This window comes from Ranitomeya imitator, chromosome 3 (assembly GCF_032444005.1).
Source record: "Ranitomeya imitator isolate aRanImi1 chromosome 3, aRanImi1.pri, whole genome shotgun sequence".
NCBI classification, from domain to species: domain Eukaryota; kingdom Metazoa; phylum Chordata; class Amphibia; order Anura; family Dendrobatidae; genus Ranitomeya; species Ranitomeya imitator.
Window position 1 is genome coordinate 608228829 of NC_091284.1, and position 25493 is coordinate 608254321.

Sequence of the window (25493 nt, forward strand, 5' to 3'; positions counted from 1 at the left end):
AACAGACACAGAGTTCAGCGGTACTCCCAGAGGGGGTAAACCGATAAAAGGACTCGGGTTGCCCGTCGAACCAGGACCCGGAGGGGACAGATTGGGCCGGCAGCCAGTTCACATACAGCAGCAGGGCCACACAGAAATTGCGCACAATAAGAGGCGAAGACCCCGGCAAGGTCAAAGTAACTCAGAGTTCCCATACAGACTCCGGTGACAGGACTGGTTGTAAATCCTTTTATGTTAAAGTAAACTGGTTAAACGTTTCAGTGCCTCAGTCTTTCATTTGGACAATAGCCATCTATCCAGGATCGGGATCGTCACCGCTGGGAGAACCTGCTGCTGATCAAGTAAGTGCCTGTCCCCTCATGATACCCCTTACACTGTGCATTGCCTGAGGCCACAGCACCGGGTCAAGCCACCCGTGACATCCCCCTCAAGAGACAGACTCCATTGGTCCGGTGCTGGGTATCCCGGTCTCCTGGGCGTCACAATTGGCGTCACGAACAGGATCTAGCCAGCCCGTATACCGGGTATTGTGTGCCGTGATTGGAGCCCAAAACTGTGAAAACTGGGATGAAAAATCTTGAAAATTGACTTTATTAAAGAAAAATCCATTCCCCATTGAAAACTATTGAAAGTGACTTTTCCCCATTGGTTATAATGGAGTAAAGATGGCCGCCATCCCCTGAGGTAATCACTTCATAACCGTTAGGCACGAGACTGTTAATTGAGCTACGCCATTACCTGAGCCCCAGTCTAACTGAAAAACTTCAGAATCCGCCATTACTGAGCGCGCGGCGGGCGGGAGCAGCAGGGGGCGTGTCATTGTGGGCGGCACCAAGCTGAGCGCTCTGACATCAGAGCAAGGGGAAAATCGATCCTGCTGCACAGCGGAACGAATCTACACTATCCCGACGGAAGCGGAGGACCGGAAGGGTCCGGATTAACTAAGGGGGCACAGTATGTCGCAGCACGGAGACGCCGCAGCACCCGGCAACGCTAATGCAGCTGAAAGACAGAGTGTCAATAGAGAGTCCGGTAGCGCAGCGGTGCAAGGAGTGGCGCCCATCATGCCGGTGCTGATGCCATATACCCCGGGTGGCCCATGGCTTCCAATGTATGAAGGTGAGCCTAATACCCTTGACGATTTCAGAGAAAAGATGCTGGCCCATTTTGACATGTTCCCTGTGGGTGAAGTTCAGCGTGTTAGTCTCCTGATGATGCAGTTAAGTGGCCATGCTAAGCGAGAAGTCACAGCATGGGCAGCTGATCTAAAAGGCACTGTTGAACGCATATTTGCTGGATTAAAAGCTACATTTGAAACCACGGCCAGCAGCAAAGCTAAAATACGATTCTTTAATTGCAAACAAAAAGCTAATGAGGGCGTGAGAGACTTTGCCTTAAACCTGCAGGAAGCCCTTAAATCACTTACACTGGCTGAACCCATTTTTAACACCGGAGCGGATAAACTACTAAGAGATCAATTTATTGAGGGACTCTACACCCCTTCTCACCGGGGGCATGTGAGCATGCTTGTTTTTAAGAACCCTGAATTGACATTTGCCCAATTAAAGGAGAGCGCTATACGTCTCCAGCTGGCAGAGGCACCTCGGGATCAGGATCCTGCGCAACCCATGGCAGAGGCACCTCAACAACAGGGAGTGCCAGTGACATCAGCTATGTCTGGGGCCATTGCTAAGCCCCTGGGGCCCAGTACTAATGAGGCTCTTCAACAAAAGCTTGACTCTTTAGCTGATGTTGTTGCTTCAATGGCTAAAACCATGCAGGAGATGAGAGGACACAAGATGGAGTTGGCAAACTGTAGAGAGGATGTTCCATGGATGAGACCCCGGAGATACCCGACATGGAGAGGACGACCCCGCGACCGCTACCAACCGGATGGACAGCCCATTTGCCGCCGTTGCCAGCAGCCGGGCCACTTTGCACGAGATTGTGATTTAAACGGGAATCCCCTGGGAATGCGGGCCGCTTCGCAGGAATGAACTTTCAAGGCCCAACACCCTGGCACGACAGGTACATCGGAGGACGACCCATTATCCCTATCGTGCTGGACGGAATTCCCCTCAACGCTTTGCTGGACACAGGTTCCCAGATTTCATCTATACCGTATATCCTTTATAAGAGGTACTGGGCTGATGCAGATATTGATAAAGGGCCCTCTGATGTTGAACTAGATATATGGGCCAGTAATGGTAAGTTGGTACCGAAACTAGGATTCAGGGAGATGACCATAAAGATTGGTAAAGTAGAACTGAAGAAACAGGGTATAATTGTTGTTGATGTTGACCGGCGGAACTGTGAACCAACTGTATTGATAGGAATGAATGTGTTAGAGAACTGCTTTTCCGAAGTCATTTCTGTCTTACAGCAAATTGCTGAAACTGCCCAATCCTGCCAGCAGAGAGTTCTCCGGAGGGAAATAAAAGTATTGATGTTAAGGCAACAGGTAGAAGTTGCAGGTGGAGAAATCGGCAGTGTGAGGGTAAGTGATCCAACGTCTATTGTAATCCCACCAAAAACAGAAATGCTGGTATGGTGTAGAGCAGCCATTGGTACTAAGGGACGAGATTATCAAGCCTTAATAGAACCAGTGTACACCGACAGCAGGCCCACTATACTCACAGCACGAGGGATAGTCGAGGTACACCGGGGACGAGTGCCGGTACGACTTTTGAACTGTGGAGAGGAAGAGGTCACTTTGCCAAGGTATGCTACAATGGCAAAGCTATATACTGTTGACAACAATGCCATCACAACCATTGAGCCCTTAGAACCAACCTGTCAGGTGGAAGGCAATGGCTCAGATGGAGAAATGGAGGATTGGTGCCAACAGCTACACGTGGGCATAAATTCAACACCTACCCATCAAAAACAAGGGGTGTATAGGCTAGTGACGGAATATGAACAAGTCTTCAGTAAACACCCATTGGACTTCGGACGGATAGAAGGGGTAGAACACACAATCCCCACAGGTGACCATCCCCCAATAAAAGAAAGATATAGACCCATACCGCCCGCTCACTATCAATGTGCAAAAGATATGCTGAGGGAAATGAAACAGGCCGGGGTAATAAGAGACAGCTGTAGCCCCTGGGCGGCCCCTCTAGTGATTGTCAAAAAAAAGGACGGAACCATGAGAATGTGCGTAGACTACCGGAAGATTAATAACATCACCCATAAAGACGCCTACCCCTTGCCTAGGATAGAAGAGTCCTTAACTGCTTTGAAATCTGCTAATTATTTTTCCACCTTAGACTTAACAAGCGGGTATTGGCAAGTCCCTGTGGCTGAGAGAGATAAGGAAAAAACGGCATTCACCACACCAATGGGTCTATGTGAATTTAATCGCATGCCGTTCGGACTCTGCAACGCATCCGGTACCTTCCAGCGGCTGATGGAATGCTGCCTCGGACACAAGAACTTCGAGACCGTCCTCCTGTACCTAGATGATGTGATCGTCTACTCGAAGACTTACGAACAACACTTAATAGACCTGGCAGAAGTGTTCGAAGCCTTATCCAGGTATGGCATGAAAGTCAAGCCATCCAAATGTCACCTTCTCAAGCCAAAGGTACAGTACCTGGGACACATCGTGAGTTCGGAGGGAGTAGCACCAGATCCCGAGAAAATAAGCGCCATAAGGGATTGGCCAAGACCTACCAGCGCAAAAGAAGTGAGACAATTCCTGGGATTGGTGGGTTACTATCGCAGATTTATAAAAGGATTTACCAAGTTGGCAGCACCCTTGCAAGACACCTTGGTAGGGCAGACGAAGAAACCTTCAAACCGAAACCATCCTTTTCAGTGGAACGACGAAAGGGAAGACTCCTTTGAACAACTAAAGAAGGCACTAACCGGAGAAGAGGTTCTGGCATACCCAGATTACCATCAACCTTTCATCCTCTACACCGATGCCAGTAATGTGGGACTAGGAGCGGTGCTGTCACAAAAGCAAGAAGGTCGGGAGAAAGTCATCGCCTTTGCAAGTAGAAAGCTCCGGCCTACTGAAAGAAATTCAGAAAATTACAGCTCCTTCAAATTGGAACTACTGGCAGTAGTTTGGGCTGTGACGGAGCGTTTCAAACACTATCTGGCCGCTGCAGAATTTATTGTCTATACTGACAACAATCCGTTGACCCACCTGGACACAGCCAAATTAGGTGCGTTAGAACAGCGATGGATAGCCCGGTTATCTAATTACAACTTCATAATCAAGTATCGAGCAGGTTGCAAGAATGGAAATGCCGATGCCCTCTCCCGGATGCCACACTTGAGAGATGTAGAAGAGGAAACGGGGGAGCTTGAAGAAATTGAACTACCAGCCTTCCATCGTCCCAAGGCAAAACATCATCAGTCAAGTACCTATCAGAAACAACAAGAGGTGAATTTTAATCCGTTAGCACACCATAGATGGGCTGACACCCAAGACAGCAATCCGGCTGTGAAGTTGGTGAAGGAACTGTTGACTGAGCAAAGTGCATATCCCGATGAGGATGCCCCAGAAGAGACGCTTCAACTCTGGAAAGAGAGAGGCAAAATGTTCCTGTATCAAGGGAAGCTCTGTAGAAGATACACCAATCCGAAAACACATGAATTGGTTTGGCAGATTATTGTGCCTAAACAAGATGTGAAGATGGTCCTCGAAGCTTACCATAATGGTGCTGGTCACTTCGGTTGGAAAAAGTTAGAAGTACTTCTAAGAGAAAGATTTTATTGGGTCGGGATGAGAAAATCAATCGAACAGTGGTGCAGAAATTGTGGCCCGTGCAACCTCAGAAGAAACGATCAAAAGAACCAAAGAGCACCACTGCAGCCCATAATCACCAAACAACCACTTGAACTTGTAGCCATGGACCACGTGAAGTTGACACCAAGCCGGTCCGGCTATGTCTATGCCTTGACCATCGTGGACCATTATTCACGTTTCTTGGTAGTAGTACCCGTAAAAGATCTGACAGCAAAAACAGCAGCCAAAGCGTTCCAAACGTACTTTTGTAGACCCCATGGATATCCGGAACAGGTTCTCACCGACCAAGGTACAGCCTTTGAATCAGAGATCTTCAGAGAATTCTGTAATATGTATGGTTGCAAAAAGATCCGGACGACGGCCTATCATCCACAAACAAACGGCTTATGCGAGAAGATGAACCATATTGTAATAGACCTACTAAAGACTTTACCTGAGACAGATAGGAATCAATGGCCAGAGAAATTGCCTGACTTGGTGGATCTGTATAATCATGTCCCGGTGAGCTCCACCAACTGCACCCCAGCTTACCTTATGCGTGCAAGACCCGGCCAATTACCAATCGATCTAGAAATGGGAATTCTGAAACCAGACGCAGAAGTTCAAGACTCCAATTGGGATATCATACGGCAAAAGCAGTATCGCCAAGTGCAAGAGAGTGTGGAAAGAAGCCTTCAGCAAACTAGAGAAAGACAAGAGCGAACTTTCAACCAGAATGCTCTAGCGACCCCATTAAGACCGGGTGACCAAGTGCTCAAGAGAAATCGTCGAACCAATAAACTAGACAATCAGTGGGAAGCCGTACCCTACACAGTTTTACCAACAAGAATGGATAATCCTAAAATGTGTCTCATTAGCAAAAACGGAGGCTTAACATCTGTACTAGTGTCAAGAGACAATCTTAAATTGTGTCCGGAAGCATTGAAAGAGCCAGAAGTTGTCCAGCCAGAACCAGAAGTTATTCAACCCATACAGGTTCAACCAGTAAAGGAAAAAGAAGAGGAAATGTATCACACCTGTATAGGAGACTTTCCCAAAACCCTACTAACATACCATGGTGCAGTAGTGGTTCCCATGGTGGCCTTTTACCCAACACCGAACCCAATACCAGAAGTCCCAAGACAGGAAGAGGCTGACCCCGTACTACAGGAGGTTCCAGGCCAGGAAGAACAGATTCCTGATCAGAGTAATCTCATTCACGGTGGACTTGCCAACTCCATAGTCATGGAATTATCTTTAGCAGAGCGGGCAGATACTACATCCGCAGTAGACAGTAGTACACCACATGAAGAGATACCGCTATTACGTAGATCACAGCGTAGTACCCAGGGCCAATTACCGGCCAGGTATGCAGATTACCAACTATAAAGCTCATAATGTGAATTGTATATATGTTATGCCATATATAGTTAAACAGAAAATGTAGTATAGTCATTGTTATCAGTCTGCAACGTTTAAGCCCAGTGCCTACAGAGACTTGTCTGTATGAACTTATTGCATATTCTTGAACTTTTTATCAGCCCGGAGGCACTAAATCAAAGCTCCGGAAAGACTGCTTTTTGAACTTTGCTTTTTGCTCTTTTTGAACTTTCTTTAGACTTTATATTGATAACTCCGTTGGAAAAATGGAACTAAATTCCTGGACACTAAGTACAGTGCCTTTCCTAATACCTTCAAGGATAGAACTGTATTAATGGACGCTATTTGAAGTGACTTTTTACAGAACTCTATTTTTGTTTCCTTGAGTGGTTTTTGTAACTTTTCATTTTTAAGACTCTGTACATATTAATTGTTATTTCAAAATGTTATTGTCCCACAGTCCCGGAGTACTGTTCTTAACTAAGGGGGAATGTGGCACCCCTAGGGGTATTTGCCACAAAAATAGTTACTGACAGTAAGTACAAATACTAAAATAGCAAGACTGCACTACCACCTCCGGCCAGAAGGGGGAGCTCCAGAGACTCCCCTTGATCCATTTTGGTCTGAGAGAAGAAATGGCAGTTGGGCTAAGGAGCTGAAAGTGAGAGGTCATACAGCTGAATTTCTAACAGCCCTGTGACGGTTTCCAGGCCTAAATCACCGGCCTGAGGAGAAGAGGGATAGAGAAAAAGGACATTGTGAGAACCGGGTAGCATTAATCACTACCCAGAACAGGCGCAAAGACGGATACCGAATCCGTGGCTGTATTCATTATATATAATACAGCAACCGGAAAAACGTGAGGTGATATCAGCTTCACTAGGGCCGGACGCAGCAACAGACACAGAGTTCAGCGGTACTCCCAGAGGGGGTAAACCGATAAAAGGACTCGGGTTGCCCGTCGAACCAGGACCCGGAGGGGACAGATTGGGCCGGCAGCCAGTTCACATACAGCAGCAGGGCCACACAGAAATTGCGCACAATAAGAGGCGAAGACCCCGGCAGGGTCAAAGTAACTCAGAGTTCCCATACAGACTCCGGTGACAGGACTGGTTGTAAATCCTTTTATGTTAAAGTAAACTGGTTAAACGTTTCAGTGCCTCAGTCTTTCATTTGGACAATAGCCATCTATCCAGGATCGGGATCGTCACCGCTGGGAGAACCTGCTGCTGATCAAGTAAGTGCCTGTCCCCTCATGATACCCCTTACACTGTGCATTGCCTGAGGCCACAGCACCGGGTCAAGCCACCCGTGACATCCCCCTCAAGAGACAGACTCCATTGGTCCGGTGCTGGGTATCCCGGTCTCCTGGGCGTCACAATCATAACATAAGACAATACTAGCGCATGGCCGTGCGGTCATGCGCAGTTTATATAGTTGCAGCACAGGAAGCTGCTACTGAAGTTTTTGCCCTTTCAGGACCTTCCAGAAGGACCAATGGAATGTACTGCAGCACCTGAGCATGTGACCGAACATGTGGCCCTCGACCTCCAATGGGAGACCCTGCCCTGGGCATGCTCAGTGTGAGTAAACAAGGACTTAGTCCCAGAGAGGCTCGCTCGCCGCAGATCAGTGCAGGGTACCATAGGAAAGTCAGAAAAGGCAGTAGTGACCCTATGCACCGAATCAGCCCCAGCGAGAGGCTGGGAGCGACGTCTCCGCTGAGCAGAGCCCACCGCGGCCAATATCGAATGGGAGACCGCAGCAGACACGGATCGAGATTCCCCCTGTGCAGCAGAGGAAACTCGACTCCTAACATTACCCCCCCTCCTAGGGCCCCCCCTCCTTGAGCCTCACTACGCTCAAAAGCTGCGATAAGCAGCGGAGCCCGAATGTGCTCCACAGGCTCCCAGGTTCTATCCTCTGGGCCGTGACCCTTCCAGTCCACCAGATAAAATTTCTTGCCACGTACCACCTTGCACCCCACAATAGCATTCACCTCAAACTCATCCGTGGATGAACCCGATGTCCCAGCAGATGACTCGGAAAACCGGGACAAATGAACGGGCTTTAAGAGGGAAATGTGGAAAGTATCGGTGATACCAAGGCGTGGAGGAATAGCCAAACGGTAGACCACAGGGTTGACCTGTTCCAGAACCTTAAACGGGCCAATGTAGCGAGGAGCAAACTTAGTGGACTCAACTCGCAGCCTGATGTTACGGGCGGAGAGCCACACTAAGTTGCCAGGAGCAAAGACCGGAGCGGGGCGCCGGTGTGTATCAGCCGAAACCCTCATTCTCTCCTTGGAGGCCCGGATGGCATCCTGTGTGCGGTCCCAGATGTCACGTGCCTCCACCGCCCAGTCTGCCACCCTAGAATCGGTGGATGACACGGGCATGGGCACAGGGACACGCGGATGCTGGCCGTAATTAAGGAGAAAAGGAGTTTGACCGGTGGAATTGGCTACGACGTTGTTCAGGGCAAATTCCGCCCAAGGTAGCAAAGATGCCCAGTCATCCTGCCTAGCAGAGACGAAATGTCGCAAATATGTCACCAGAGTCTGGTTGGTTCTCTCCACCAACCCATTCGTCTCGGGATGGTATGCAGAGGAGAGGTTTAACTCTATGCTGAGTAAACGGCAGAGCTCTCTCCAAAACCGAGATGCGAACTGGGGACCCCGATCGCTGACAATCTTATCAGGCATACCATGCAAACGGAAAACGTGTTTAATGAACAAAACCGCCAAGGCCAGTGCTGAGGGTAACCGAGGAAGCGGCACCAAATGCACCATCTTGGAGAAATGGTCGGTGACAACCCAAATAATGGAGCAGCCACGCGACTTGGGTAGACCCACCACAAAGTCCATCCCGACCATCTCCCAGGGCCTGTCTGCCACCGGTAGAGGGTAAAGCAACCCAGCAGGCCGTTGCCGTTGAGACCGATTCTGGGCGCAAGAAACGCACGCCTGAATATAGTCCTTGACATCTCGGGCCATATGCGGCACCAGTATGTTCTCGCCAGAAGCTCAGATGTCCTCTTGGTCCCAAAATGCCCACCCACTCTGGAGGAGTGAGCCCAAGAGAAAACCTCCGGTCGCAAGTTAGCTGGTACGAAAGTCTTGCCCGGGGGCACAGACTCTAGCGAAACCGGAGCTACAGTTCTCAGGCTCTCAGAAGGGACAATAAGCCGAGGCTCCTCCTCCTCCTCCGATGACACCACGGAGCGGGAGAGAGCGTCAGCACGAACGTTCTTCTCCCCGGAGAGAAAATAGAGAGTAAAATGGAACCGGGAGAAGAACAGGGACCATCTAGCCTGGCGAGAATTCAGCCGCTGGGCCGTTTGCAGATACACCAAGTTCTTGTGGTCAGTGAAGACTTGGAAGGGAAAGCGAGCTCGCTCCAAGAGATGTCTCCACTCTGAAAAAGCCAACTTCATGGCGAGCAACTCCCTGTCCCCGATGGAATAATTCCTCTCCGCTGGTGTGAAGGTCTTGGAGAAGAAGAAGCAAGGATGCTTCCGACCTTGAGCATCCTTTTGGAAAAGGACTGCTCCAGCACCAACGGATGAGGCATCCACCTCCAAGATAAATGGCTTATCAACATCGGGGCGATGTAGGATGGGAGCGCTAGCGAAGTGTGACTTGATCGAGAGAAAGGCTTTGGAGACCTCCTCTGACCACAACTTGGGATTTGCTCCCTTCTTGGTGAGGGCAACCAAGGGAGCTACCAAAGTTGAGAAGTGTGGAATGAACTGGCGATAGTAATTAATGAACCCCATAAAGCGCTGCACCGCTTTAAGAGAATGGGGTTCCTGCCAGTCCATTACAGCCTGTAGCTTGGCAGGATCCATAGCCAAACCCTGGGCAGAGATGATATAACCAAGGAAAGGCAAGGACTCCTGCTCAAACACACACTTCTCCAACTTGGCGTAGAGGGAGTTTGCCCGTAAGAGGTCGAAGACTTTGCGAACATCTCTCCGATGGGAGTCAATATCTGGAGAGAAGATGAGAATATCATCCAGATAGATTACGACCGAGGTGGTGAGCATATCCCGGAAGATGTCGTTCACAAAGTCTTGGAAAACGGCTGGGGCATTACAGAGCCCGAAGGGCATCACCAGATATTCATAGTGCCCATCCCTGGTGTTAAAAGCCGTCTTCCATTCATCCCCCTCACGGATGCGAATCAGGTTGTAAGCACCCCGCAGATCTAACTTTGTAAATACCCTCGCTCCCCGTAGCCTATCAAACAGCTCAGATATCAGGGGTAGTGGGTACTTGTTCTTAATGGTGATGGCGTTAAGACCCCTGTAGTCTATGCATGGACGTAAGTCTCCAGTCTTCTTCTGTACGAAGAAGAACCCTGCCCCTGCCGGTGACACTGACTTCCTAATGAATCCTCTTGCCAGATTCTCCTGGAAGTACTGGGACATTGCCTCCGTCTCCGGGAGAGATAACGGATAGACTCGACCCCGGGGAGGCTCAGCACCAGGCAAGAGGTCAATAGGACAGTCATAGGGGCAGTGAAGCGGAAGGGTCTCCGCAGCTCTTTTGGAGAACACATCTGCATAGGGCCAATAGTGCTTGGGGAGAGAGGAAAGATCTGCGGGTACCTGTGTAGTAGCAACCTGAACGCACTCCCTCAGACATCTACCCTCGCAAGATTTACTCCATCCCAAAATTCTCCCAGAGGACCACTCAATATGAGGAGAATGGTAGCGAAGCCATGGTATCCCCAACAGGACCTCATCAATTCCCTCAGGAATGACTAATAGGGAGATTATCTCCTGATGTGATGGAGACACAGATAGCGTGAAAGGAATGGTTTGGTGGGTAATCTGTGAAGGTAGTGTTGACCCATTTACCACTCGAACGGTTACCGGCTTGGCGAGCATCACCAAGGGTATTGCGTGACGCTGGGCAAAAGCGGAAGACATAAAGTTACCCTCTGCCCCAGAATCCACGCATAGCTCGACCATAAGAGTGGATGGGCCTATGGTAATTGTCCCCTTGAAGGACAACTTTGAGGCAAACGTCGCCGTGTCTAGTGTACCTCCTCCAACTGCCACTAGACGCTGACGTTTCCCCGACCGCTGAGGACCCTTGGAGGCAAGGTGTACTGACTGCTGGCAAACATGACGGACCTTATGTGCACGGGCAGACTGAGACTTGGATCCCGCTCGTGTCACCTCTAAGGCCTCATGTGACTCGGATGCCTGGACTGGAGATTCCAAAGGTTTGGCGAAGGTGGGAGCCAGCCGAAACCTCTGCCTACACTGGGCTCGCTCCAACCTCCGCTCGTTAAAACGGAGGTCGATACGAGTAGAGACAGTTATTAACTCCTCCAGTCTGGCAGGAATCTCCCTAGTGGCCAGAGCGTCCTTAATGTGGTCAGCCAGGCCCCTCCAAAATATGGGGATAAGGGCTTTATCCGACCACTCCAGCTCGGAAGCTAAAGTACGGAAGCGGACGGAAAATTGGCTGACCAAGGACTCACCCTGAGTTAATGCCAGTAGTTGGAGCGCTGTGTCATGGGTGACTTGAGGTCCTAAAAAGACCTTTTTCAGAGTGCTCAGGAACAACGGAGCACTCTGCACCACATGATCACCACGCTCCCACAGCGGCGTAGCCCACTCCAACGCCCTGTCCGACAAAAGAGACACAATAAATCCCACCTTAGCCCGCTCTGTAGGAAAACGTGCAGCCAGGAGCTCGAGGTGAATAGAGCACTGACTCACGAATCCCCTACAAATTTTGCTATTTCCAGAAAATTTTTCTGGCAGCGGGAGGCGAGATAATGTCGGAACAGGTGTGGCAGTGGACAAGGTTGCTGCAGGCACGCTAGCAGCCTGTACAGCAACTGCGGTAACATGCACAGCTGAGGTTGAGCTCTCGAGAGCCGCCAACCTACCCTCCAGCTGCTGGCTATACCGCAAAGATTGCTGAATGTCCGCCATTTACTAGCCAAACCCTGGCGCTAGTATTCTGTTAGGGCTAGCGGAACACACCGAGTAAATAGAGATGTTTATTGATATTGGTGCGTGCAGGAGTACCTGCTGCTAGCAAACGGCGGAGCTATATGGCGGTATAGACTAACTCAGTTAATTCACTGAGTAGCCGTGAAAGGAAAGCACTGTGCCCTGTTAGACTCCACAGAGGCACAGGCTAACTGCCCAAACAGAGAGCGGTCAGTGGTCACACAAACACACAAAACTCCTCGCCGGAGGAGCCAGCATTCTAGGGGCTTATTTCAGCCGGGTCCCTGAATACACTCAGACTCAATCTCCTCGCCGGAGGAGCCAGCATTCTAGGGGCTTATTTCAGCCGGGTCCCTGAACACACATACATGTGACCACACTGGCGCAAAGCACATAACATAAGACAATACTAGCACATGGCCATGCGGTCATGCGCAGTTTATATAGTTGCAGCACAGGAAGCTGCTACTGAAGTTTTTGCCCTTTCAGGACCTTCCAGAAGGACCAATGGAAAGTGCTGCAGTACCTGAGCATGTTTTGCCCTTTCAGGACCTTCCAGAAGGACCAATGGAATGTACTGCAGCACCTGAGCATGTGACCGAACATGTGGCCCTCGACCTCCAATGGGAGACCCTGCCCTGGGCATGCTCAGTGTGAGTAAACAAGGACTTAGTCCCAGAGAGGCTCGCTCGCCGCAGATCAGTGCAGGGTACCATAGGAAAGCCAGAAAAGGCAGTAGTGACCCTATGCACCGAATCAGCCCCAGCGAGACGCTGGGAGCGACGTCTCCGCTGAGCAGAGCCCACCGCGGCCGATACCGAATGGGAGACCGCAGCAGACACGGATCGAGATTCCCCCTGTGCAGCAGAGGAAACTCGACTCCTAACACACCCACAGGCCAAAATTCTAAACACCCACATTGCCAGATAGGTAGCCCTGGAAATGGCTTTCCACGACCTCTTGGTGGTGGCAACCCCATGGTACTCGGCTACCATCCAACACTATTTTTTTTTTCCCGGTGTGCTGTTAATGCATTACAGAAGCACATGTTGCACAATATCAGTCATGCTTTGGCCAATGCAGTCACAGGGAAGGTCCACTTTACCACAGATATCACACATTTTATCCACATCAAGAATAGCGGTCCCAACTTCTATCAGGGTTTCAGCCTCCTCGTATTACAATTTCTGTCTCTCCTCCTCCTACTCCTCACCAAAACTAGCCTCCCCATCAATCCCCAGCTGGGAAGTCTGCAGCACTGTCTTGGCAAAGCGGCAGCAGACTCTGCTGAAGCCCATCTGTTTAGGTGATAAAGCTCACAATGCAGATGTTGAAGGTTATAAAAGAACAAATCGATCAGTGGCTCTCCCTGCTGAATCTCCAACCACGTCTGGTTGTGTACGATAATGGGTGTAACTTGGTGGTGGCTTTAAAGCTCAGCAAGCTGGTAAACACGTTCCATGCATAGTCCATGTGCTGAACTTGGTTGCACAGAGTTTTTTTAAAACAATACCCTGACTTGCCGGACCTACTTGCCAAGGCACAGCGTGTCAGCACACATTTCCAAAAGTTCTCAGGCTTTTGGCTGACTAGCTTTGCTTCAGCAGCACTTTAATTTGCCTCATCACTGACTGATTTGTGATCTGCCCACATGCTATAATAATAAATAATAATAATTTTATTTCTATAGTCCCAACATATTCCGCAGCACTTTATATTTTAGAGGGGACCTGTACAGACAATAAAAGACATTACAGAATAGCAATAATCACATAAACAACAGATACCAAGAGGAATGAGGGCCCTGCTCTCAAGCTTACAATTTATGAGGAAACAGAGGAGACATGAAAGGTCGATGGTAACAATTGCTTTCATTGTTCTGACCAGCTATAATGTTACCAACCAATATGTGTAAAAGTTTGGGCTATTAGATGCATAAAGCGGGCGAGAACAAGATACAAGGATCCTGGTTATGCATAAAATTTTGAATTGGCAACACTGTGATAGTTAGATAAATGTGTTGAGGCGGTAGGTGGTTCATATGTTAGCAAAGCTTAGTGAGCAACTGAGAGCAGTGTCTGAGTCCCAGCTTCTCAATGCCTGTCAGAGTAACACTCAACCCCCACTAGTCATGAGCGAATGTGCTTGCCACTACTCGTTACTCGCCCGAGTATCACTGTACTCGGTGAGCACTGAGCATTTCCGTTATAATTCGGTGGGAGCTTGGGTCTCCGCCCTGAAATTTTGGTGCTATTTAGAGAGCAAATGAACATGCAGGGATTGTGTGCCATGCACTGCAATGCCGCAGCCATCTTTGTTGTGGAATTACAGTGATTGGCTGGCCACACAGTGTCATCTGGTCTATAGAAGATCGGACGCCGCCCTGCTCGGCGCATTCAGCTCTGGACTCAGCTAGTGTAGGGAGAGATGCTGCTGAGATAGGGTCAAATTTGAGCTTTTATTAGTGTGGGTCTATCATTGTTCAATCCACAAATCCAGCTAAACCAACAGTGCTTTTTAGGGCTAATTAGGGGGTATATAGATTGCAGTGCTAGGTAGGCAGGGGAGTCTATGTGTGCATATCCACATCAGTGCAAGGTATGCAGGCACCGCATGCGAGTATATAGATCTCAATGCATGCACCAAAAGGGTCCATTACTGTCTGCTGCTGCCTATTTTATATATACCTAGCTGCAGGTATCCGTGGCTAGGATTAATTTTTTGGGGCACCTGAATCCTGCTAATTTTATTACAAAGCAATCCAGAGCCCCCTTTCTTTCTACATTTATTTGATTGGTCACACTGCAGACTTCAGCCAGGTCATTTTAATACAACAGCGTGAAAATCTAGCAATTTAAAACAGCTTTTTTGTCCCAGGCATCAGATCTGTAGTATTTTTTGTAGTGTCTTACAACAATTTTGGACAACATTTTGCTGACCAAAAAATCTTTAGCTGGACAAAAAATGTTTAGCTACAGTCCTTATATTTATCAGTGTGTTTTGTACGCCACACGCATCGCATATCATTGCGCTAAATATTTTACATTTTTAGTACTCCAACAATTTTTTTTTGTGTCATAGCCTACTTATTGACACAATTTTGGTGGGCCAAAAAAAATCCAGGCCATATAATTTAACAGTGTTCTATCTCCGTCAGACGCCAGATCTATCGGTGGTCTACAAATTATGGCATTTCCAGCCTATATTCCACTGTTTTTGCTGTCTGTTACCCTAGGTGTATACATTATTTTGGGGTAAAAAAAAATTAAAAAACTCCAGGCCATATATTGAACAGTCTGTTATCTCCATTAGACACCTGATGTGTCTGTGCTCTACAAATAGTTGCTTTTCAGGCCTACATTCCACTTTTTGGGCTGTCTGCTACCCTAGGTCTATACAGTATCTTGGATTAAAAAAATCCAGGCCATATACTGAACAGTCTGTTATCTCCGTCAGACGCCTGGTCTATCTGTGCTCTACAAATAGTTGCTTTTCAGGCCTACATTCCACTTTTTTGGCTGTCTGCTACCCTGGGTCTATACACTATTTTGGGATAAAAAATTAAAAAATACAGGCCACATATTGAACAGTCTCATATTGCTTTCAGACGTCCGATCTATTTGTGGCCTATAAATTGTGGCAATTCAGGCCTACATTTCACTGTATTTGCTGTCTGTTACCCTAGTTCTGTATACTATTTTGGGGTATAAAATAAAAAAATGCAGGCCACATATTGAACAGTGTGATATCTCCATCAGACTCCTGGTCTATCTGTGCTCTACAAATAGTTGCCTTTCAGAACTACATTCCACTGTTTTTGCTGTCTGCTACCCTAGGTCTAGTATACGCTATTTTGGGGTAAAAAATTAAAAAAATACAGGCCACATTGTGAACAGTCTGTTATCTCCATCAGATGTCTGTGTATCTGTGCTCTACAAATAGTTGCTTTTCAGGCCAACATTCCACTTTTTTAATTGTCTGCTACCCTAGGTCTATACAGTATTTTTGGGTAAAAAAAAAACAAAACTCCAGGCCACATATTGAACAGTCTGTTATCTCCGTCAGACGCCTGGTCTTTCTGTGCTCTACAAATAGTTGCTTTTCAGGCCTACATTCCACTTTTTTGGCGGTCTGCTACCCTAGGTCTATACACTATTTGGGGTAAAAAATAAAAAAATGTGGCAATTCAGGCCTACATTCCACTGTATTTGCTGTCTGTTACATAAAGTTCTGAACACTATTTTGAGGTAAAAAAAATTACCGGCCACATATTGAACAGTCTGGTACCTCTGTGACACGCCTCATGTATCTGTGGCCTACAAATTGTGTCATTAGATTAGAGTCGAGGCTTGCATTCACCTTTTTATTAAAATGGGCAAGGAGCGTGGCAAGGGACGGGGAAGTGGACGTGATTCTGAAGGTGCATGCAGAGGTCGGGGCCGTGGGCAAGCTGAAAGTGAGCCACAACAAAAACCCACATCTTCTCGCAACAGATTCCTATCAGAATTCATAGGGCACAGCAGAACAGCACTCTTGACACCAGAGCAGCGTGAAAAGGTAGTTGGTTGGATGGCAGATAATGCTTCCAGTCACTTTGCCACTACCACCATCACCCTGTCTTCCATATGGTCAAGTCTGAGTAACCGTGACTCTGGACCGCATATTCCTCACCCTGATCCTCCTTCCTCCCACCATGCTGAGTGCCCTGATAAAACTGATCCAACACTTGGACACTCCTAAGAGTTGTTCACTTTTCCATTTATCGATTCGGACCTTTCTCCCGGTGCACTTAAAGCATGGCAAGATGAGATTCATTGTGGCGATGTCCAAATATGTGAGCAGCCATGGTCACACGAAGGCGACGGTGGGAACTTATCGCAAGAGGTGAACGATGATGAGACACAATTGCCAGAAACTCAGAAGGAGGACCAGGGTACAGAAGTGGAAGAGGTGGTGGATGATATAGTAACTGACCCAACCTGGCAGGAGGACATGCAAATTGAGGCCAGCAGCACACAGGTGGATGAAGGCGTAGCACCCCAACAAGCAGGAAGACGCAGTGTGGTGGCCACAGACAGAAGCCGGGCAACCGTTCCACGCAACACCAACATGATCGAAGTTGCCAGTCCAACTGTAAGGTCTTCCCGAGTCTGGTTGCTTTTTAAAGTCTTTGCCGATAACCCCAAACAGGCCATTTGCAACACCTGCCATGCCCACATTAGCAGGGGTAGCAAAACTACCAGCCTGACCACCACCAGCATGAAAGGGCACATGGCAGCAAAGCACCCGACTTTGTGGGCCGAACCATAGGCACCAGGAGCAGAGTCTACGGGTACCACCACTCCTTCCACTGTTGTGCGGGAAAGCCAATCCTCAGTCCACTGTGCATATGAAGATGCCTCCTGCCCTGCACCTGTTGTTACCCACACTCAACTGGCACCATCATCGAGCACGTCCACGTCCTTGTCCCAGCGCAGCCTTCAGTTGCCCATACCACAGTCATGGGAACGCAAGCGAACGAAAAAGTATGCCTCCAACGCCTCACAGGCCATAGTACTAAACTCACAAATTTCTTGTCTGCTTGAAATCTTGCCTTTTAGGCTCGTGGAGACGGAAACATTCCACAACCTGACGGTGGCGGCCGTCCCAAGGTATTCAGTCCCCAACCGCTACTATTTCTGCCGGTGTGCCATTGGGGCATTACACAAGCACGTGTCCAACAACATTAGCCATGCCCTCAACAATTCTGTTACTGGGAAAGTCCACCTAACCACGGACACGTGGACAAGTGCTTGTGGGCACGAACGGTACTTCTCTGCTATGATTAGGTAATTCAGAACCACAATGGACCTTGAAGTTCAGAGCACACAAAGTGACCTGACAATAACCAAAAGACATAGGACGAGCTCTGAGACGTGGGAACTCTGCTGACCGCAATCCCTAATCCTATCCAACCACACTAGAGGCAGCCGAGGATTGCGCCTAACGCTCCCTATGCAACTCGGCACAGCCTGAGAAACTAGTTAGGCCTAAGATAGAAAAATAAGCTTACCTTGCCTCAGAGAAATACCCCAAAGGAAAAGGCAGCCCCCCACATATAATGACTGTGAGTAGAGATGAAAATACAAACGCAGAGATGAAATAGATTTAGCAAAGTGAGGCCCAACTTACTGAACAGACCGAAGATAGGAAAGATAACTTTGCGGTCAACACAAAACCCTACAAACAACCACGCAGAGGGGGCAAAAAGACCCTCCGCACCGACTAACGGTACGGAGGTGCTCCCTCTGCGTCCCAGAGCTTCCAGCAAGCCAGAAAAACCAATTAAGCAAGCTGGACAGAAAAAATAGCAAACAAAAATAACACAAGCAAAACTTAGCTTATGCAGAGCAGACAGGCCACAGGAACGATCCAGGAGGAAGCAAGACCAATACTAGAACATTGACTGGAGGCCAGGATCAAAGCACTAGGTGGAGTTAAATAGAGCAGCACCTAACGACTTCACCACATCACCTGAGGAAGGAAACTCAGAAGCCGCAGTACCACTCACCTCCACCAACGGAAGCTCATAGACAGAATCAGCCGAAGTACCACTTGTGACCACAGGAGGGAGCTCTGCCACAGAATTCACAACACTTCTCGCTCCAGCTTGGATACCCAATAATTAAAAGGCACAGAGGAATCACGGTGGACGTTGGTACGGTCAGAAATGTACTCCCTCACCATCTTCCCAAACATTCCATTCCTTGTGACATTACCCCACACCTCTGGGCCAGGGCGATGGGAGGTTCTAAGAAAACTGTCCCAGAACTTTGCCAGTGTTGCCCTGCCACTGCTGGATTGGAGTTGTGTATCTCTCGCCTGTACTCCTTGGTTGTCCGACGCACTGTGACGTCTGCCCCCACCATTTTCAGATGGTAATTTTTTTAATAATTCCGCAACAATGGCCCTCTGCTACTGCACCATTTTAGTACACCTGTCTGCCTTTGGAACAAGAGATTGAAAGTTCTCCTTGTAGCGTGGGTCGAAAAGTGTCACTACCCAGTAATGACTCACCCAAAATTTTTACAATACGAGGGTCATGGGAAAGGCAGCGCAACATAAAATCAGCTATGCGTGCCAGACTGGAAACAGGAAAGCCTTCCGTGTCCTCTCCTGTTCTACCTCCTCCTCCTCTTCCTCATTGTCAACCAATCCACGTTGGGAAGACATGAGGCTGGACTGTGTGTAATCACCCTGCTTGGTTCCTTGCTCCATGTCCTCATGCTCCGCCTGTAATGCATCCTCTTTCATTGTGACCAGAGAGCTTTTCAGAATGCAGAGAAGCTGGATGGTGATGCTAATTATGGCATTATCGCCGCTCACCATCTTGGTCAACTCCTCAAAGTTTTACAGGATGGTACAGATGTCTGACATCCATGTCCACTCATGAGGTTTTATGTGTGGAGTGTGAACTGAATAACAATGGCCTTGTTGATGCTGGTAGTCAACAACTAATCTTTTCTGCTCATAAATCCTTTCCAACATATGCAGTGTAGAGTTCCAACGCGTGGGGACACCACACACCAGTTGGTGAGCCAGAAGCTGCAAATGCTGCTGAAGCACGGCAAGGGTGGCTGAAGCTGTAGCTGACTTTCTAAAATGGGCACACAGGCGGAGTACTTTCACAAGCAGTTCCAGCAGCTCCAGGAAGTTTTTGAGAAAATGCTGAACCACGAGGTTCAGCGGTGTCAGCCAGAGATCTGACTGCTCTTTTAGCGCTGTTCTCAACTCTTCAGCATTGTGTGGTTTGTCATCTAAGCAGACTAGCTTCAACCCAGCCTGTTGGCGCTTGGCTGAGGCAGTGCTGCAGTGCTTCCAGCTTGTGACTGATGTGCTACTTTCAGAGATGGAGGCTGAAGAGATGGCAGAGGTGCAGGAGCTATAGACTGTGGGGGCAACCCAGATTAACGTAGGACCTGCAATGCTCATGGTTGGGAGGATGTGCACCATCCCAAGGTCCGACTGGGTCCCAGCTTCCACTATGTTAACCCAGTGTGCTATCAGGATATGTGGCATGAACTGGCTCTCTATGCTTTGGAGGTCTTGGCCTGCCCTGCCGCTAGCCAGGGCCGCCATCATGACATTATTACCCTTACTGGTGTATGGGGCCCCTGAGCTGGGGGGGCCCGGTGTTCAGTTTTCATAAGCAAGAGCCAGGGCCGGACTGGGACTAAAATTCAGCCCTGGCATTTGAAGTTACACAGGCCCACTTGACACATGTTGACTGTATAATATCTTTGTACACTTGTAGGTTACAAGAAGTGAGGGGAGTGTAACACGACTATATAACATATAATTACAGCTGTATCCAGCATTACAGCTCAGTCCCCATAGAATGTAATGCAGCCAGTCCCCATAGAATGTAATGCAGCATAGCCCCATAGAATGTAATGCAGCACAGCCCCATAGAATGTAATGCAGCCCAGCCCCTATAGAATGTAATACAGCCAGCCCCCATAGAATGTAATGCAGCCCAGCCCCATAGAATGTAATGCAGCCCAGACCCATAGAATGTAATGCAGCCAGCCCCCATAGAATGTAATGCAGCACAGGCCCCATAGAATGTAATGCAGCACAGTCCCCATAGAATGCAATGTAGCCAGTCCCCATAGAATGTAATGCAGCCAGCCCCCATAGAATGTAATGCAGCCAGCCCCCATAGAATGTAATGCAGCCATGCCATGTAATAATTTTTAAAAAAAAACCCTGACTCTACTCATGTTTCCTCTTGCCCCGTGCTGCTCCTGGCTCCGGTCTCAGTAGCTGCAGTCTGCCCGCCCGGTCACACAGCAGGTGCGCGATGATATGACGTCATCGCGCACCCGCAGTGTAAGCGGCAGACAAAGCGGGGAATGATGGGAGAGGGAGCGACAGCAGACGCTCTCTCCCCATAATTGCATTCAACTGTACCGGCGTCATAGACGCCGGTACAGTTGAATGCGGGGCCGGGAGTGTGCCGACAGTGGGGGGAGTGTGCCGACAGCGGCACACTCGAGCGGCCCACTACTGCCATCGGCCCTTCTGGCATTTGCCAGAACTGCCCGATGGCAAGTCCGGCCCTGGCAGGAGCTGTGAAGAGAGAGCTGGAGGAGGAGCATCACTGTGACAGACAGCTGGGCTGAGGCAGCCAGTGCTGAGGCAGCCAGGGCGGGGCCATAGGAGGGCGGGACTCCACCATCCAATCCCTGCTGAGCGTGGGCTCAGGAATTTTCTCCTCAGACCGTCACAGTCAGGAGCTGGAGCAGCGCAGCCCCCGGTGGGTGTGACTGAGCCTGTTTGAGGTGTGTGGACGGTGTGATGACAGGCTCCAGTCCCTGCAGCAGACGCATTGTCAGTGAGCCGGCCAGTGTCAGCACAGCAGCCGCTCACTGAGAACGTTCCTATGTCCTGACCCCGTCTGTATCTGCTATAGAACACAGTCACCTCTCTCCCCCCTCCCCCCCCCTGTCTCCTGCAGAGAACTTAGCATAAGGCCATGCTCACACAGTGCGTTTTTTTCTGCGGAACCGCAGCGTTTTTGCCGCTGCGGTTCCGCAGCTGTTTTCCATGCAGGGTACAGTGTACTGTACCCTATGGAAAACAGGAACCACTGTGCACATGATGCGGGAATCGGGAAAAAAAGCCGCGCTGAATAGCCACGGTAAAAAAGAAGTACCATGTCACTTCTTTTTTCGGAGCCGCAGCGGTTCTGCACCCATTGACCTCCATTGTGAGGTCAAACCCGCAGTAAAACCCGCAGATGAAAAAAATATCTGCGGGTTTTACTGCGGTTTGTGGTGCCGAACCGCAGCAGCAGGAAGTGCGGGGAAGCGGGCGGAAGTGCATGGGCGGAGTGTGGCTGCCCCCCCGTGCTCCAATCCCACCGCCCCGTGCTCCGATGCCCCCCCCAGTGCTCCGATGCCCCCCCCCCCGTGCCCTAATCTCCCCCCCTTATACTTACCCGGCGTCCCGGTGTCCGTCCGGCCGTCTTCTCCCTGGGTGCCGCATCTTGCCGGCCGGCAGATTCGTTCCAAAGTGCATTTTAATCACTGAGATATAACCTATCTCAGTGATCAAAATAAAAAAAAATAGTAAATGACCCCCCCCCCTTTTTGTCACCCCCATAGGTAGGGACAATAAAAAAAAATTAAGAAATTTTTTTTTTTTTCCACTAAGGTTAGAATAGGGTTAGGGGTAGGGTTAGGGTTAGGGTTAGGGGTAGGGTTAGGGTTAGGGTTAGGGGTAGGGGTAGGGTTAGGGGTAGGGTTAGGGGTAGGGTTAGGGGTAGGGTTAGGGTTAGGGGTAGGGTTAGGGTTAGGGTTAGGGGTAGGGTTAGGGGTAGGGGTAGGGTTAGGGGTACGGTTAGGGGTAGGGTTAGGGTATTTTCAGCCATTTTAACTGCATAGAAAACTGCATAAAAAAAAGGATCAAAAAAAGGATAAAAAAAAGGATCAAAAAAGGACAAAAAAAGGACCAAAAAAAGGACCTGCGTTTTCTGCCAAGAGCTGCAGTTTTTTAAAAAACAGTCCTGAAAAAAAAAAGGATGGAAATCAGGAACGTGTGAACATACCCTAAAGCTGCTGAGCCCAATCTGCCCCTCACAGGACACAGCAGCCCTCTCTGAAGATTCCCACAGGTGGCATTTACTCTCCAAACTGCTCTCAAAAAAACTTCAGTCTTCAGATTTGATCTGCTGAGTCCTGTTGGGACAGATGGGGCACAGCAGCCTTCAGGGGGTCAGCAGGACACTGTGCATCAGGATTTATAGCTGAGGAATAGGCTCACCTCCCAGAGATGTCATGTCACCTAACCACACAATATATATTATACATATATCACAAGCACAGTATACTGCAGGGGGAATAAAGGCTCTTAGTCCTCGCTCACACTGCCCTATAACATGGCCGAGTACTATGTGATGTTTATACTATGGGGCAGAGCAGATCTGAATTGGTCTGTGGAAAAATAATCTGCAGTATGCTGTGAGTGTCTCTGGCATTCGGATCACATGCACACACTGAAATCTATGGATGCGTGTGAAACATCAGGCTGCACTCAGCTGTTATCTGAGTGCAGTCAGACATCCACAGCAACAGACTATTAATGGAAAAAATGGAGAAATTAATTTCTCGGTCTTCTCAATGTGCTCCGATTATCTCATGCAAGAGAATCAAATGACACTCGGATGAGAGTTTGAGCCGAGTGTCAGTAGCATAATTGAGCAGATTCTTTCGCATGAGAGAATCATCACTCGTGTGACCCCAACATTACACTTTTTTCAGCTGGACAATTATTTTCTATACCTTAATTAGCCCTAATATTCCTGAAGACTTTATAATATAAGTATTTTTCTCCCCAAACCCACTGACCACAGCGGGCCCCCTCAGCTCAGCGGGCTCCGGCTGAAGGATTCTGCTCGCCCTGTAACTGCCCATTCAGACACAGAGACAGTTAAAATTTGTTGCTGTGCAGGAGATTCCTCCCCCATGGCAACAGTTAACAGCCGCCAGCCAATCACAAGCCGGCAGCTGATGTCAGCGGGCACATCGCCAGCGTATGTCATTACTGTCATACGCCAAAACAAATGTCCGTGCCTCATATGCAGCGAGTGGAGGACACCGCTTGATCTCGACCAGATAAGGAGAAACTTTTTTATTTTTTTGCAAAGCTGCGGTATGGGGCATACTATACACTATGAGGTGCATTATACCACTATGGGGGTGCATTATCCCTCTATCTCTGGGTGCATTATACCACTATGGGGCTGCATTATACCGCTATGTGCATGCACTATACCGCTATGGGGCTGCATTATACCACTATATATGACTATGGGATGCATTATACTATTATGGATGACTATGGGGGCAAAATGTAGAGACATAGGGCAGTATGGAGAGACATGAGGCACAATGGGTGGACACATGGGGACTAGAATGGGAGGACGCATGGGGTCCAGTATGTGGGATAAGGGATAATTAAAGGAATATATTTTTGAGGATACTGTCTTCAGTGTGGGGGAGGAGAGGTCATGTTACTGTGCAGGGCGAAACGGTCGCTTTTTTCTTCATGTGACATAGTGTAGAGGTTGGGGAGAAATTGGGGAATGTGCTCTATATAACTGTGTTATTTTCTGCAGAGAGAAGTCCTGGCTGGAAGAAGTGATGGTGGTCTGAACTGGATGAAGAAGAAAAGCGAAGATGAAGGAATTCAACTAGAGACGTCACCGGTGAGTCAGTGTGTTACCTGTACACTTACACTATATACTGTATACTATATACAGAGCTCCTGTGTATATTGTCACTGGTGATTACTGTACTGTTTTACCTGTACACTATATACAGCGTTCGTGTGTATAATGTCACTGGTGATCCCTGTATTACCTGTACACTGACACTGTACACTATATAGTGTACACAGAGCTCCTATATATAATGTCACCGGTGATCACTGTATTATCTGTACATCGACACTATACACAGAACTCATATATATAATGTCACTGGTGATCACTGTATTATCTGTACACTGACACTATACACAGAGCTCCTGTATATAATGTCACTGGTGATCACTGTATTACCTGAACAAGAACATTGTATACTAAGTACAGATCTCCTGTGTATAATGGCAGTAGTATTGTGTTGTTTTTTTTTATTAATGATCAGTATTGTAGCATTCGGTCACTAAGTGGTGGTAAAATGTGGTCTGGTCATAGTGTTGTGGTATTTATCCCTTGTATATGATATTATTGGTCATTTTTAAAAATTGAAAAATAAACATTCCAAGTATAGGAGACATGCTCCTTTAAATTGGGAAAACATTCATAGGAGGACATCCTCCACGTCTCTTCAGACACCACCACCAGAACACGAGGGTGAACTTAGTCCGTGATGCAACCGCCACGTTATTGTTTGCAAAGGGGTGTTTGAGGTCTCTTCAGAGTTCACCTATCGTTTCTTGTGTCTCCCACCTCCCAATGAGGAGTTCAAATAAATATAAATTTAAAAAAAATCATAGAGTTGGACAGGAAGAGCAAATAGATAGTCGTGGTATGGCACTGCGCCCTGCCAACACTAGAGTAATTTTTTTTTTTAATTACCAGCATTACATAACAAATTTTACATCAGATGAAGTGGATATAAAACCACAATCTGTGTCCTCCCAGCATTCTTCTATACACATCTCAATATTTAGATCACTATTAAGGTAAGTTCACACTAGGCGTTTTTGCTGCTTTTTTTCTGCAGCAAAACCTGATCTTCTTGGCAGGAAAGAAGCTGCGTCAAAAACACAGGTTTAGGTGCGTTTTTGTTGCGTATTTGGTGCGGTTTTTTTGCTGCTTTTTTTTTCTTTTTGTCCATGCTAATGTCCT